The sequence below is a fragment of the Xenopus tropicalis genome, chromosome 5 (assembly GCF_000004195.4).
Source record: "Xenopus tropicalis strain Nigerian chromosome 5, UCB_Xtro_10.0, whole genome shotgun sequence".
Taxonomy (NCBI): Eukaryota; Metazoa; Chordata; class Amphibia; order Anura; family Pipidae; genus Xenopus; species Xenopus tropicalis.
The window spans coordinates 129,727,209-129,740,397 of record NC_030681.2 but is presented as its reverse complement, the minus strand read 5'-3'; positions in this window follow the sequence as shown (position 1 = coordinate 129,740,397).

The following is a 13,189-nucleotide window of genomic DNA, read 5'->3' as shown; positions in this document are numbered from 1 at the left end:
GAGCATTTTCTTGAAAGTCAGGCCTCTGCAAAAGTGAATTAAACAGAATTTAGTAAACTATTTCAGTAAATGGCAAGAAAATACAATTTTATATGCAATGCATGGTCTGTAGTTGGCACCCAAGCTGGAACTTAGCAACTCAACTGCCAATGAACTTCAGAACAAATGCAGAGAATGTCCAGGGTACCTGAAAATTCCTAAATGCCCATTGTAGTTTTGCTAATGTATCACTAGTTCTTCTAAAGGCAACTCATATAAAGAACACACAGGACCGTACAATACCTATATAGCCACACAGGAAAAAGGACCTATCCATGTAGATACTAATATACTAGAACAAAGAAAACAAAAGCAAAAGAGAGCAATATTAACTCACTGAGAGATGTCAGTTCACCTAATGCCATGAGGATAATAATGATCCAGGCCTGGAATTTTTAAATCTGTTAAATTGCAACAAGGTCTTAAAAATACCCAGAGTGGATCATTATCAGCTTTATGACATGGGTGTAGTTGACATCTCTGCCTATGCTTATAAGGAAGGAATGTATATTTATCACAGCATCACATACATTATTCTTAAATAACAAGTAATATCCACAGTGTTGGACTGCGATGTCCTGGGCCCACTGGAGCTGCCACCTCAGAGGCCCCCCACCCCAGTCTCAAACTCTTCCAGTCGCCACTATTCTGCACTAACCCCCCTCCATCAATATATGCAATATTATCATACAGCACACAAAAGATGATAGTTCATAACAATGAAATGGGAACAGTCTCCACCCACTAGAGTAAATGATACACAAACAATGTTCACAACAGCCCCAAATTAATGTATATACATTTGCTGGAGCAGAAGGAAAAATTCTATGGACCATCTCTGCCCTGACCCCTAACTCTTGGTACATGAGAGCTGTTCCTCTCTCCTCAGCTTTGTAGGTGTGAAATAAATGTATGCAGCATATAGAAACTAGGCTGTTTTTTATCACATTCATTATCATAATTACAGAATTAATATCAGTAAATTGCAAGTGGATGTACAATTACTCTTTGGATTGTTAGGTGGTGTGCACTGGTAACTGGGGCACTGTCTCCTACCCCCTCATGTATAACAGGGCCCCCCAAAGTCTCTCATCTGGGGGACAATTAACTAGTGAGTAGTTGGCTATCAAGCCCTAGGTTAGCCCGGTATGAACAGAGCAAAGAGAGGCAGAGACACATACTTGTACCTAAAAAGTTTTTCTAAAAGATATTTTCCCTGGAGAGGTACAGTACCTATTTGGATTGTAATTTTTTACGGAAAACCTAATAGGAACCTAGTGTGTAACTCTGATATTTGTTTTAATTACCAATGCTTCTACACCACAATTCTCTCACTGAGCATGTTATTGTTACTGAGCCTCGTGTAAAAGTGAAGTTACAGCCGTACAGAATTCCTGAGCCGCAAAAGCAGGCGCTCTCTACAGAATGAATCTATCCACAGCAGGGAAATGAGTTTTGAACACATTAATGTTTTAATGATATTAATTTCCACTGATAGGGGCCAGGATTGCTTTCTATATACCGACAGAGTTCAGCAGGTTTCTTGGCTTTCCATGCGTTTTTGCACCTCCGTTTCTTTCTTTATGTGTTTAATACTTATTCCCTGTGTCATTCCACTTTATTACACATAACTTAATTTAAAGACTTATTTGTTTTCATTTCTGTGTATGTGTGGATTACTTGGGTTGTTAATGACATCTGGTTCAAATTGCATGGCAATAGCCCCATTAGAAATATATTTATTGAGAAAAACTTTGACATGTTCAATACCTGCTCTATCTATCTATCATCTATCTATCTATAGTCTATCTATATCTATTTCTTTCTTTCTTTTTTATCTATCATCTATCAATATTCTATCATCTTTAAAACATTGCTTTGTAGGTATGCACAACAGTATATCCCCCTTGTAAGCAAGGAGAGGCATCGCAAAGCAAAACCTTTATGGCTGAATAAAAGTGTTAGTGTCGAGGTTGGTAAGAAAAAACGTGCTTTTAGGGCATTCAAGTTAGCTGGGACAGCAGGGACTTTCATCAGGTACAAGGAAGCAAATAAAGCAGCAAAAAAGCTATCAAGCAAGCTAAAATAGAGATGGAAAGGGATATTGCTGCTAGGAGTAAAAAGAATCCTAAATTATTTTTTAATTATGTGAATAGTAAAAAAATGAAGCAAGAAGGGGTGGGAACTTTATTATCACGGGGGGGTAAGTTGGTTGATGAGAACGGGGAAAAAGCTGAAATTTTGAACTCTTATTTTTCATCTGTCTATACATCTGAGGAGCCAGATAATGAAGGCTTCCCTTGTAATATGCCCAGTTCTAGTAATTTAGCTACTGGCGCGTGGGTCACTCGGGAGGAAATTCAAAAGAGACTTGAACATGTAAAGGTAAACAAAGGTCCAGGGCCGGATGGGATTCATCCCAGGGTATTAAATGAGCTGAGCGCTGTGATTGCCAAACATCTTCACTTAATTTTTCAGGATTCATTGAGGTTTGGCATGGAGCCAAGAGACTGGCGGATTGCTAATGTGGTGCCGTTATTTAAAAAGGGATCCCGTTCTCAGCCAGAAAACTATAGGCCTGTTAGTCTGACATCAGTAGTAGGAAAACTTTTGGAAGGGGTAATAAGGGATAGGGTACTTGAATACATTGCAGTTCACAATACTATTAGTTTGTGCCAGCATGGTTTTATGCGTAACAGATCTTGCCAGACTAATTTAGTCGCCTTTTATGAGGAGGTGAGCAGGAACCTTGATGCTGGAATGGCAGTTGATGTCATCTACTTGGACTTTGCTAAAGCGTTTGATACAGTACCTCACAGAAGGTTAATGATCAAATTAAGGAATATTGGCCTAGAACATAATATTTGTAATTGGATAGAGAACTGGCTGAAGGATAGAGTACAAAGAGTGGTGGTAAATAGAACATTTTCTAATTGGACCAGTGTGGTTAGTGGAGTACCGCAGGGGTCAGTCCTTGGGCCTTTGCTTTTTAACTTGTTTATTAATGACCTGGAGGTGGGCATAGACAGTACTGTTTCTATTTTTGCTGATGACACTAAAATGTGCAAAACTATAAGTTCCATGCAGGATGCTGCCGCTTTGCAGAGCGATTTGACAAAATTAGATAACTGGGCAGCAAACTGGAAAATGAGGTTCAATGTTGATAAGTGCAAAGTTATGCACTTTGGTAGAAATAATATAAACGCAAACTATCTACTGAATGGTAGTGTGTTGGGCGCATCCTTAATGGAGAAGGATCTAGGGGTTTTTGTTGATAACAAGTTGTCTAATTCCAGGCAGTGTCATTCTGTGGCTACTAAAGCAAATAAAGTGCTGTCTTGTATAAAAAAGGGCATTGACTCAAGGGATGAGAACATAATTTTGCCCCTTTATAGGTCCCTGGTAAGGCCTCACCTTGAGTATGCAGTGCAGTTTTGGGCTCCAGTCCTTAAGAGGGATATTAATGAGCTGGAGTGCAGCTGGAGTGCAGAGACGTGCAACTAAACTGGTAAAGGGGATGGAAGATTTAAGCTATGAGGTGAGACTGTCGAGGTTGGGGTTGTTTTCTCTGGAAAAGAGGCGCTTGCGAGGGGACATGATTACTCTGTACAAGTACATTAGAGGGGATTATAGGCAGTTGGGGGATGTTCTTTTTTCCCATAAAAACAATCAACGCACCAGAGGTCACCCCTTTAGATTAGAGGAAAGGAACTTCCATTTGAAGCAGCGTAGGTGGTTTATCACGGTGAGGGCAGTGAGGTTGGGGAATGCCCTTCCTAGTGATGTGGTAATGGCAGATTCTGTTAATGCCTTTAAGAGGGGCCTGGATGAGTTCTTGATCAATCAGAATATCCAAGGCTATTGTGATACTAATATCTACAGTTAGTACTAGTGGTTGTATATATAGTGTATGTATGTGAGTGTATAGATTGGTAGGTGTGGGTTAAGTGTGCTGGGTTTACTTGGATGGGTTGAACTTGATGGACACTGGTCTTTTTTCAACCCTATGTAACTATGTAACTATGTAACTATGTAATATATAGTCTATCTTTATCTATTTCTTTCTTATCTATCATCTATCAATAAATAGTCTATCTATATCTATTTCTTTCTTTCTTTCCTATCCATCTATCTATCTATCTATCTATCTATCATCTATAGTCTATCTTTATCTATTTCTTTATTTCTTTCTTATCTATCATCTATCTATATATAGTCTATCTGTAATAAAATATTGCTTACCGGCGCGGCAGGGGCGCCCGCCGCACCGTCATCTCCTTGTGCCGGCAACTTCCTAGTGTGCGCAGCGCGCGCACCGCAGTATTATAGAGATGCAATGGCGCGAAGTTTAAATGTATTTAAAGGGGCTTTGTTTACTTTTTCGTTGCCCGTGATAGGATTGATTCCTGGTGCCTTTTCTGAGCTTTGTGCGTTAGTCCCTGTACCCTGCTAGAGCTTTCCTGTACCCTGCTAGAGCTTTGACCCGGCCTGTTCCCGACTATTCTGCTATCCGTATCCTGACCCCGGCTTGTACGTTGACCCTGATTTTCGCCTCATCCTGCTGTTTGATTATTCGGTTTGACCCTTGCCTGTCTGACGATCCTTGATTTCTGCCTGCCTCGACCCAGCCTGCCTGACTACGAACTTGCCTAATCCTATTGTACCATGATCTTTGGCCTAACTGACTTTAACTACAGTCGTGCCCCTTTGCTTGCCAGAACTCCTCGCCTTATTCCTCTCGTTAAGTCCAGGTGGCATCTGAGTAGCTGAGGGCTCCTCCCGAAGCCAAAGGCGGTCACAATACTGGTGAAGCCGAGCCGAGTCCAGGGAACTTGGCATCAGTTCTGGTTTAGGGTGCGGACCATGACACTATCTATATTCTTTCTTTCTTTTCTTCTTTCTGTCTATTTATCTATCTATCTATTCATCTTTCTATTTCTTTCTATCCATCTATCTATTTATTATCTATCTATCTATCTATCTATCATCTATCTATCTATCTATCTAGATTACTAGAGGTGGGAGAACACAAGTACTTACTTTTCATTGGTCTTTCAAGCCATGATGGGTTTCATCAGCTTAAAGGAACAGTAACACCAGAAAATTAAAATGGTTTAAAATAATTCTAGTATAATGTATTGTTGCCCTATGCTAGTAAAAGTTGTGTTTGCTTCAGAAATAGCAATATAGTTTATACAAAGCTGCTGTGTCGCCACGGGGGCAGCCATTCAAACTAAAAAAAGGAGAAACAGCATAGGTTACATAGCAGATAAGCTCTGTAGAATACAATGGGAATTTATACTGCTTACCTGTTATCTGCTTTATAACTTGTGCCTTTTCTCCTTTTTTCAGTTTGAATGGCTGCCCCCGTGGCTACACAGCAGCTTTGTTTATGTAAACTATAGCAGCGTCGGACTTGGCCATCCCGGCGTATCAGATCCGATCCCCCCCCCCAGGGGCAATTCCGTGATCAGCTGCCTCCCTCCCCGACACGTTGCAGGTAAGTTTCTTTTAGGAGTGCTCAGGGGGGTCGGAGGGTGTTGGGGGCCTCTGCGTGGGTGGCTTAAAGGCTGCGGGGGCCATTGGGGGGTGCAGGGGCCCCTGAGGCAGAAGCCCTGGTGAGCCCTACACCCCCCAGTCCGACCCTGACCTTTAGTAGTGTTTATAACAGTCTATCTGAAGCAAACACACATTTTTTACCAGTTCATGGCAACAGTACATAATATATCAATTATTTTTTGGGGTTCTCTGGATAAGGGGTCCTATCCATAATTGGTATCTTCATACCTTAAGCCTGCTGAAATATCATTTAAACATTAATTAAACCAAATATGTTGTTTTTCCTCCATTAATAATAATAATAATTCATTATATTTTAACTGGGAATAAATACAAGGTACAGTTTCATTAGTACAAATCGTTAAGGTTGAGGAGACTGCCTCATACAGATACAAGTAAACAAAAGGAGTGGGTGAGCTTTAGCCTATAGGATTTTTTTAGGAGTTTGGAATTCATTCCCACAATTATTACAGAGAAAAATTTTGAAGTCTATGTGAAATCTTCTACCCGTTATTTCCATATAAAAGATCCCATTCCTGTAGTATAGTACAAGCCATAGCTACGCACTCAATCTGTTCTGTTTAAAGCATGGGATGAGAAATATTATGTATACATATATGTGTATATATTTGTATCTAAAACTATGAAAGGAATTTCCCATACTATAATCCTGTCACAAAGTGAGTTTATCTCCCAAAGAGGGAATAAGGTTACACAGGGGAGACCCAGCTATTTAGATCTCTATATGTAGTTATATATCTAATTATTTTGACACTTACCTGCACTCAGTTGAGTAGCGCTTCCGTACCATGGCTACGGGTATTAGATATACTGTCCAAATAGAAAACAAAAAGTGGCACAATCTTGAAAATGTTCTCTATCCACGAAGCAATGTCCTTGGTCGTCTCTCATGTATCCTTCCCTGTACACAATGATCCTCTTCCTCTCTAAGAGGTTATTTATTAAACATTGATGGTGACTGACAGTACAGTCTATTTGTAAAAAGTAATTGATATGAAGATTAATGAATAACCTGGCTTCAATGCTCAAGAAAACCTTGACTATATAGGTTATGGTGTGTCCAACATATGGCAAATGTCTCCTTACTTAGTGCAAATATCCCATGTTTAAAAGGAACCCACTCCCTACAATAAACCTTATATAACTGCAAATTGCAGAAGCACCTAAATGTGTTGATGTCATAAACTCATTTTCTGCTAGTCTGAAATTTTATTGGATTGGTTACCTTCAAATTAGAGTCTAGGACAGTTTAACTGGGGCTGGACAACCCTGATGCATAAAAAGATAAAGTTTGTTCCTGTTATAAAATGATAAAATGATACCATCATTTATTCCTTTTTTTCCTGGTGAGTCAGATAGTAACCATTGCTGATGTATTACTTGCTCTGGGGCTGATTTACTACATATACACTTAAATGCACTAGTGCAGGTATTTGCCTTCATATTCTAACTTGTAGCAGTCTCATTGAAACAAAATAGCTGAATGGAAGCTATGGGGAACCGCACTTGCACCTAATTGATCTCCTCTGACTTTCCAAGTGCCAAGTTCTACATCCTCCCTTGGTCTGAGCTGGGCAGTCTGAGCTGGGCAGTCTGAGCTGGGCAGTATGAGCTGGGCAGTCTGAGCTGGGCAGTCTGAGCTGGGCAGTCTGAGCTGGGCAGTCTGAGCTGGGCAGTCTGAGCTTGGCAGTCTGAGCTGGGCAGTATGAGCTGGGCAGTCTGAGCTGGGCAGTATGAGCTGGGCAGTCTGAGCTGGGCAGTCTGAGCTGGGCAGTCTAAGCTGGGCAGTCTGAGCTGGGCAGTCGGAGCTGGGCAGTATGAGCTGGGCAGTCTGAGCTGGGCAGTATGAGCTGGGCAGTCTGAGCTGGGCCGTATGAGCTGGGCAGTCTGAGCTGGGCAGTATGAGCTGGGCAGTCTGAGCTGGGCAGTCTGAGCTGGGCAGTCTGAGCTGGGCAGTATGAGCTGGGCAGTCTGAGCTGGGCAGTCTGAGCTGGGCAGTCTAAGCTGGGCAGTCTGAGCTGGGCAGTATGAGCTGGGCAGTCTAAGCTGGGCAGTATGAGCTGGGCAGAGTGAGCTGGGCTATTTTAGTCAATGAGAAAACCGAAGAACTTTACTTTAGAACTTTTAGTGATGCTTTGAAATAAACTATTTGACAAGTAGTAACATTACAGCATTGCTGGTCAGAAAGGACCAATCATATTACAAACAAGTGTATGAATTGAAATAAAGTACAAATAAGTACTAAAGAAAAAGATTAAATTATGGAACCCAGCAGGATTCCCAGCAGTTCAATCGTTTACCTAATCACAGTTTCAACACATTCATAAGACATTCATTTTTCTGTTGGGTGTTAGTACTCAGTGCAACTCGGCAGCAGCTTTGAGCAATAATACCCATCCAAATCATTTATCCAGAATGCATATTGCATGCTTGGATTAGAAATCTGGACAATTATCATTTTGACAAATATAAATTGTTACATCTAAAACCAGCCAAAATATAACACTAATAACATTAATAAATTAGTCGTTAATAAGTCATTAGGAAATCAGTCTCTACATTTAGGGAAGCTTGATAGCTTGGAATAAAAAGACATACAGTATGTACCACTCTCAGGTCTTCAGATTCTGCATATACTAAAGGGAAACCTTAATGTTAGGTGCTTTTGCTTGCTACCTATGAATATGTGTGATATCACATGAAACGTGTCAGGTTTGTACCATTAAATAAAGCTTTTTGGAAATTTTACACCGCTGTCCCGGAGTCCGATGAGTACATGCTGGTGCTGTTTCTACATCTGGCGTTTGCTTGCAAGGGCTGCAGGAAAAGGTGATGTACTGTGTTAGCCAGTCAAAAAATGTTTACAGGGTAACCCTTTTGAAATAAAAAATAACAAAAGTGGTATAAAGGTGATACCTTTATTGGCTAACTAAGATAACCATAGCAAGCTTTCAGAACATTCTAGTTCCTTTTTCAAGCTGATTACTGTACAAAGAAGCTGTGGTGCTCGCTGATATATATACAACATTCAGCTCATAGATCAAATAACCAGAAAAAAAGAATATCTGTGTGGAAGGTGTTAATAAAGTCATATAAACGGGGGGGGGGGGGGGGGCTGCAAGGGACAAACAGATAAGGTACAGGATAATGTGGATCAAAGTGACTTGATATAAATTAGGGTGAGTTACTGAAGTGTGAAGTGAATGGAATTCCATGTGATTAACTGGCCCAGTGTCTCTACACATGTTGGTATTTCTGGCTGGGTGCAGGCAGTTTTTAATCTATATAATTTGCCATAAATCCAAGGCCCAGGTTCAGTCCCTTCTCCAGAGAGTTGAAAGTTTTCATTAATTTATACTCCCAAACCTTCCTTTCATTGTCTGTTCTGGAGTAGATTCTTAAATCGTTTATGGAGGGGTGAGGGCTGTTAAAATGGTTCCCTACTGGTGTGTCCAGTTTTTTATTTGTTATGGTAAAGTGGTGGTGTGTATTCCTCTTTCTCAGGCTTTGGCCAGTCTCTCCTATATACAGTCCTCCTGTTGGGCACCTAGTGCACTGTATTAAGTACACCATGTTGGAGGAAGAACAGTTGTACTGGCCATGGATGCTGTATTCCTTTAATGTGTTCGGAATCTGTATTTTGTCTGAATTGCAGATTTGTGGGCAGGTTTTGCATTGTTTTTTGCCACAGGGATAGGTTCCATTTTTGTTGGGTTGTATTAAGGCACTTCTTGTTATTAGTTTTTTTAGGTTTGGGGGCTGCCTGAATGCCAGAAGTGGTGGGTCTGGGAATATGTTTTGGAGCCTCTCATCCTTATGGAGTGTGCACTGTAGATCTTTAGCTATTTTTCTGAGGGTTTTTAGTTGGGGATTGTATGTGACTACTAGAGGAACCCTATTTGTTTCTGTTTTTTGTTTATATTGCAGAAGTTGACTTCTGGGAATTCTGGTGGCTGTATAGATGTTTTGATCCACAATCCTTGGGTTGTAGCCCCTGTTAATGAAGTCTGCTTTAAGTGTTTTTAGGTGGTGGTCCCTTTCAGTAGTGTCAGAACATACCTGATTAAATCGTAGAGCCTGGCTATAGATGATGGAGTGTTTGGTGTGGTCAGGGTGAAAGCTATCATGCATTAGATAAGATGGTTTATCCGTTGGCTTTCGATAAATGGTGGTTTGTAAACTATTCTCCCTGATAAGAATGGTTGTATCTAAAAAGTGAATGTGAGTATGGGAGTAGACAAGCTTTAAATTGATCGTTGGGTGAAAGTCATGAAATTGTTTGTGAAATTGAAAGAGTTCTTGTTCAGTACCGGTCCAGATTTTGAATATGTCATGTATATAGCGGAGGCAAGGGCTGAATCACCGACTCACTGCCCCATACCCACATTTGCTTTCTATACCTGCAACCAGCTCAGTATCTGCAGATTTTGCCTTTGCCCGACCCACTGCAGGCCTTCAGAGCAAGAAGTGGTATTTTAAATAGAGGGGTCAATTACTTTCCAGAGAGCTGTGTTCTGCACCTTGCACTAGATGTACCACTAGAGGCAAAACAGGGGCAAACTACACTGTGCAGGGGGTAAGAGCAATTCAAGAATGTGTGACACTCTCAGGTACCAGCACTTGCACCTACCCATACCCTATAAACAAGTCTTGTAGTATTGTATCCTTGATGTTAGTAGCGAGTGTAAGAAAAAAAGAAGTTATATTTGGCAAAAATCTAGTAAAGGATAAATATTTGTAATAAATATTATTGCAGTGTTTTTATTCCATGATGTGTAACCTTTTAGGAAACAGAGGTTATGGGGCACGTTTGGGTAACTGTTTTGACCCCGCAGTATAACATATATACTTAATTCTGGTGTTGTGCTTTGCAAGAATTCACTTTAGCGTTGCTAGTGGTATTTAATCAAAATAATGTCAAAATAAAATAAGTATAGAGACAGATAGCACACACGCTGGGACTTAATATACAGAAAAAAGTTTTATTACAAAAATCCTGGTTTTGAGTTCCTAATAGTTCAACTCATAACCCATGCCTGATCATGTTAAGCCTGGTAGTACAGAAAGCAAGAAACTGGTTTGTTATTAAACTGTGTGTAACAGCAGAGCACAGGCCATTTAATCCCCTTCAGTGACAATGAACACTGGTATCTTGTTGTACTGTTTTATTACTGCCGACCTGAAGCACTTAGGACTCTGTACATCTGTTCAACAGACACAAAGGAATCACAGCTATAGTGGTAGAAGTAGAAATCTTACCCTTGGTTAAGGTGGAGCCGGGTACTTATGCCCCAGACCTTCAGCTTAGGGAGCCAATTAGGAATATCACATAGAAAAAATGCTGGCAGGCACATCCGGATCACCAAAAAAGAATTTCAAAGCAGCTCCATTTAAAGTAAAAACATGCGCAGTTTATTTTGTCCATACATAAAATGCCAAAAAGCCTTACGCATTTCGTACCTAGAGGGGTACTTAAGTAGTCATAGGCTGAATTACAATTCAAAGACACACATTATTTAAAGCCAAACTAGCCAATCACATTTAAAAGAAATTGACCAATCACAGTGTACATATTATTAGAATTAATTAGGTATCAATTGTGGATTGTTAAAAGGCAGTATATGTTGGATTACAAGAAAAATGGTCTCCACCATTAGGCACGTTTTGTATATATTATTATTCACTTATACATAACAAGAAACATGCTTGTTTGACCTATATATTGCTTATTATACAAGTAAATTACAAACCTAGTATTACAGTTTGTATAGTGTTTAATTTGTAACTGATGAATAAATGATTGTGTTTTAAGAACAAAATTACACGTTATGCATTGCCTAGAGCCGCATCCAAACATTCCTTTTGTGGATAACCGTGTGTTGGTTTGTTTGTCTGATTGGCTGAGGCTTGGAGACAACCTGTTGCCCAGGGTTTCTGTTCTTATTCTCACACATTTATAGCCATTATCCAAGATCTGTCTCGAGGTGGGATCAGTTTTTAAAATGGTTACATTTTTATTAACAATTTCATTGTACTGTGGGCTGAAAGTGAGAATACACGATAAAGCCGCAGGACCATCCTTATTTCCTTGTCTCTGACATTGGCTAACCTTATTTTCTTTTTCTTCTTCAAGCTGTATTGACATTTTCGGTTCTATATCTTTCGGAAAGATTTGACCTTTTTGTGGCTGCTGCTCTCGGAAAGGCTTCATTTGAAGCTTTATCTGCATAACCCCTATTTTTAAGTCTATGAAATAAATCTTTTGATTTTTGTAAAAAGATACGGTATGTTGTGTATTAGGTGTTGGGGATGATATGATTTAGCATTTAGCAATGTGTTAGCTGAACAATCCTTGCGAAAAACTGTAGCAGTGATATGTCTATTATCAGTGGGTAGTGTGATGTCCAAATAGGTAATAAAACTCACATTAATATCAAAAGGGAATTTTAAATTATAATTGTTATTATTTAAAGCTGTGATAAATTCAGTAAACTGGTTGAATGTGCCTGACCATATTAGAATAATATTGTCTATGATCTTTTTTTTATCATCATTAAAGATTCTTCCCACCATCCTAAAAACAGGTTGGCATATGAGGGGCAAATTTTGCACCCATAGCTGTGCCACAACATTGCAAATAATATTTCCTATCAAAATGGAAAAAATTGTGAGTTAATAGATTGTAAAATAAACGTGATGAAATTAGCTTCATAAGTGCTATAGTGAAGTAGGTGATATTCAAGGGCTTATTGAGTACATGTAGCCAATGTCCACTACCTCTTAGATCCCTAGGTAATCTTAAAACTAAGGGCTGCAGGAAATGGTCAATATATTCACAACGATTTTCACCTATAGAACCGACGCCAGCAATTATTGGTCGCCCTAAGGGGGGTATTTCTTTTTAATCATTTTCAGTAAATAAGGATTAAATAAATAAAGAAACTAGCTTTTCATCAATGATATTAAATTGCAGAGCTGCTTGTAATAAAGTATCCAGTTCTAATTCAAAAGAGATTGTTGGATTTTTTTCTAAAAGTTTATACAGATAATTGTCTGGGCTTTTCAATGCTCTTTTTACTTTCAGTGTAAGATTAGCTTTTTTTTGGCAGAAGGGGGTCTCTGTTTAGACTTTTCGTGTAGTAATGCCAATTCTAGTTCAACATTTTTTTTTCAAGATTACCTAGGGATCTAAGAGATAGTGGACATTTGCTAGGCCTTAAAGCCATTGAATATCACCTACTTCACTATAGCACTTATGAAGCTAATTTCATCACGTTTATTTTACAATCTATTCAGTATTATATATTATAGTAAATATATATATATATATATATATATATATACAGTATATATATATATATACATGTTGCAAATAAGCTGCACACCATAAAAACAGACAATACCTGGGTGCCAGTGCAGGAAGCGTAAGGATACTGAGTTGAAATGACAGCACATGAAGCTTTATTCAGTCCAAATACAGTATATATATATATATATATATATATATATATATATATATATATATATATATATATATATATATATAATAGGAAATACTATTTGCAATGTT